Genomic DNA, 4,475 nt, shown 5'->3' with positions numbered 1-4,475 from the left:
GAGAGAGAGAGAGAGAGAGAGAGAGAGAGAGAGAGAGATCTATTGTCCGTTTCCAATATTTCTTATTAGTATCAACATAGAAGAATACAGAATACAGTAAGCACTCCATGACAGGTTTAGTCTTTAAAGAATGCGACAGATTGGGTAATAAGTGTTTTGTGAACTGTTTGTTGTAGGAAGCCACTTTTTTTCATTTGAGCAATTAACAGATAAATATAGCTTACACAAAACTCACTATTTTAGATAGTCACAATTCAGAGAATTTTTAAGTTCTCAATTACGTATATTTCCCTATAAGCTCAGATGAGAACCTACTAGATGTAAGTTTTTGTTTGAAAACTTTTCATAATGGATTTATAATAATATTGACGGTATGTGACTGGAGACGAGGAATGTTCATTTTGACAAAATTAAAAATCTCTTGGAACAAGATTTACAGATATCTATATCTGAGAAAACATGGAATGTTTTTTTTTTAACTGGTTAATCCTTCATCGTTATCTGCTCGTCATTCCGTCATGCAGTTTAAGGTAGTACAGAGAGCTCATATGACTATAGATAAAGCGATGTCGTTTTTCGTCGGATATATCTCCTCACTATGACAGATGTCATAATGGAACAGCTTCATTAATTTTATGATTTAGACTTATCCGAATCATGAAAAATATTGGCTGACATATTTTCCAACGTTAAACTAGAGGAAGGGACGATACACTTACTAGGAACAGTTACAATGGCGAGCACAGGGTAGTAAACCAGTTGGAAAGTCTTCAGGAACATATATGATTCGATAATCCAGTTCCAGCGTTTCATAATGTTTAACAAGAAATTGATACGCCCAGAAAACAGTCTTCGCAATTCCTGCAGCATTGCGCGATTCATTCCCCTGATAACGATCCATTGCTGGTAACATCCAGGTTGCTGTTCCCGATCCAGCCTCTGTCCTCTCTCTGTCTGGAGCCCGCTGGTCTCTGATAGCGGATAGTTGCAGCTCTCACTGAACCTGTCGTTGTAAGGGATACATATTAATAGAACAGGTAACAAGCAGCCACACTCCCGCGGTGACGTCAACAATCCCGATGGACACTGCCTTAATTAGGTTCTATGGAATGACAGCTGCATTTAACCGTTTGTTTGCAGACCGTCAGAGAAGCGATACAAAAACAGACTGGAAGTATACCTCATAATCCCGGCAGTCGGCTCTCCACGGATGCGTGTCTTGTCTGTAAATTGTCACAAATATGAGAAAATTATTGACACAAGCTAGAAACTGATAGACAACCATTCTGGAAGGCAAGGTACACGTAGCAAATAGAAAATATAATTTGCAACAATGATGATATAAACAGATTCAATATATAAGTAACTAGATCGTTCTTAAAAGTTATAGTTGGATAGGTAGATTGTCAATGCTACCGAGTTAGATAATTTTGCAATTCATAATTTTCAGATAAGGAGTTTTGTGCGGATAACGCGGATACCAGGCAGGATAGTTGAATGCTCCTCTTGCGTGATCTGGGAAGGAATAGAGAACTCCAGTAACCCTGACGACGACAGCTGCGAGAGCTGCCATTCAGCTCCAGCTTCTGACAACCCGCGTTAAGGAGGTGGAACTGGAACTGGACGAACTACAGGTCTTCGGGAGGCTGAAGTGGTGATGGACAAGACATATAGAGAGTCAGTTACACCCAGGGCGCAGGGCACAGGGAGACTGTGTGGCATTCATGAAGGAGAAACGGCAGAATGGGGCAGGGCAAAGTTCCCCTGTGGCATCTCCCTCAACATTTTGGACACCGTCGCGAAGTTTGAGGGGCGGGAGAAGAACCTAACATTATTCAGTCACAGTGGTCGGGTCTCAGGCTCTTAGTTTGTCTTTCTGACTCATAAGAGAAGTGGGCGTTGAGCGGTTTTCTCTGTGTGTTTCGTTGGGGGGGTGTCGGTAGCGTGAAGTCACGATCTGATGATAGGATATTCAATAGCGGTGCGGGCAGGTGGTTCTCTTGGCGAAACGTCAGGGATATCTCGGATCGAGTCCTCTTAACTGGGTGTGTGAGCAGCTTGAAATCTGGCCCATGGAGTTAGCAATGACATGGGGACGATGAGTGACGAAGTACTTCTAGCCAGTTCCAGGAGTTAAGAGCGAAGTTAAAAGGCAGGGCCTCCTGGATTTGGTGCCCGTGCTACCTACTTCTGAGGCCGGAAGCAAGTTGACTACGAAAATTAATAGTTGGCTAAAGAGTTGTTTTTATATCCCATTTCTCTGGAAATGGATGCTAACATTGTATTTGGGTTCCCCACTGTTCTGCAAATTTTCCTATAGTGACTTTTCCCAAAAGGCTCTGCACCTCTGAATCTTTCAATGATCTTCTCCCCATTGTTAAAATAGCCGAGGCCTATACAGAGAGTAAAGAGTTTATTATCTGGCGAAGGGGTTCTTTTTATGTAACAGCCCTCTGAAAATGGATTGGAACATGCATTTGTCTCCCTCAGCACTGACTCAATCTGCAGATTTTTCTGTGGATCTCCAACTCTGAATTTTCAACTCCCAGAAGTTTGGAATTTTCACAAACTTGGAAGGGCACAAAATTAAACACCACCAGGTCAGTCAGAATGTTCTGAGCGAATGAGAAATGAGCGTGATTGGCTATGTACAGACATGAGTTCTCACCAGCTGTTGTGAAACAGAAAAGACGCAACAACTTAGTATAAATACGAGAGTCAGACTGGAACAAATTATATGACTACCGAGCAGTAATTACAGATGGGACAATCCATAAAAACCGTCCGGATGTAGTAACAGAGGATAGACAAAGAACAACAACTTATTCAATAGATAAAGCCATTGCAATCACACACAACATACAGAAATCAATGCTTGAAAAAGGCTACAATATTCGATACCTTCAGAGTCTGGTCCGGCTCAAGATTGACTCGGCCCAAGAACCCCCTCATAAAAAGTGACTATACCAAATCCTGAACCACAGATCTTTTTAGAACAAAAAAAATCTTAGAGAAATGTATGGAAGAAATGTAGCAAATGTTCAGGGTATATTTGTGTGGATTTCTGCATAGTTACGTTCCAATAAGGCAGGGAGGTTACAGCAGGGTACAGGAACCGTGGTGTGCAAAGGCTGTAATAAATCCAAACAAGAAAAAAAAGAAAAGCTTACAAAATGTTCAGAGAGCGCGGCAATGATAGAGATCTAGAAGATAATAAGACTAACAGAGAGAAGCTTAAGAAGAAAATTAGGAGAACCAGAAGGGGTTATGAGAAGGCCTTGGCGGGATGGATGAAGGAAATCCCGAAGGCATTCTACAAGTATGTGAAGAGGATAAGACGTGAAAGAATAGGACCTATCACATGTGACAGTGGGAAAGTGTGTATGGAGCCGGAGGAAATAGCAGAGGTACCTAATTAAATATTTATTTCAGTATTCACTACGGAAAAGGATCTTGGTGATTGTAGTGATGATTTTCAGCAAACCGAAAAGGTTTAGCATGTAGATATTATGAAAGAGGATGTGCTGGAGCTTTCTGAACGGACGTTTTGAATATGTCGCCGGAATCCGATGAGACGTAGCCCAGGTATCTGCGGGAGTCGAGGGAGCAGATTGCTGAGCCTCTAGCGATGATCCTTGCATCATCATTTGGGAAGGGAGAGGTTTGCGGAGGATTGGCGGGTCGTGGATGCTGTTAATTTATTCATGAAAAAAGAGTAGAGATAGTCCAGGAAATTATAGACCAGTGAGCCTTGCTTCCGTGGATGGTAAGTTGATGGAAACGATCTTGAGAGGCAAGATTCATGAACATTTGGAGAGCTATAATATGATCAGGAATAGTCAGCCTTACGAGCCTGAGTGATTTTTTTGAGCAAGTGACGAAACACATTGATGAAGGAAGAGCAGTAGATGTAGCACATATGGATTTCAGCTAGGCATTTAATAAGGTATTTCATGCGCGGCTTATTGAGAAAGTAAGGAAACATGGGATCCAAGGGGACATTGCTTTGCGAATGCAGAACAGGCTTGCATTTATAACTACGGCATGATAAATGCCCGGCACTTTAAGTATGTATGTAAATAAATGTGTTTTGTGTCATCTGCAAGATTATTAATCACCCTATTTGCAGACATGCTGGTCAGTTTTATATATGACCAACCCCTGATGGACTCACTGTCGGACATTAACAATGGACTATCCTCTATGCGATTATTGGGTTACAACATAAAATGATAATGCGATTATTGGGTTACAACATAAAATGTCTGCATCAGATCTGCCACCTGTTGGTGGCATACAAATCTACGGTTGTATTTTTGCAGATGAGTGACTCAAACAGCAGAGGTACTGAATTACCTGTGCAAAGGGCAGGTGTTTTGACTGTTATATACCCCCAGGGTTTATTCTTTCAGTGGACTGTCACTTCAAAAAGGCCGAGAGAATTAAGATTGACGTTGAGATACTGCTGGATTTCT

Source organism: Hemitrygon akajei, unplaced genomic scaffold (assembly GCF_048418815.1).
Source record: "Hemitrygon akajei unplaced genomic scaffold, sHemAka1.3 Scf000051, whole genome shotgun sequence".
Taxonomy (NCBI): Eukaryota; Metazoa; Chordata; class Chondrichthyes; order Myliobatiformes; family Dasyatidae; genus Hemitrygon; species Hemitrygon akajei.
Note: the sequence above shows the minus strand (reverse complement) of the source record.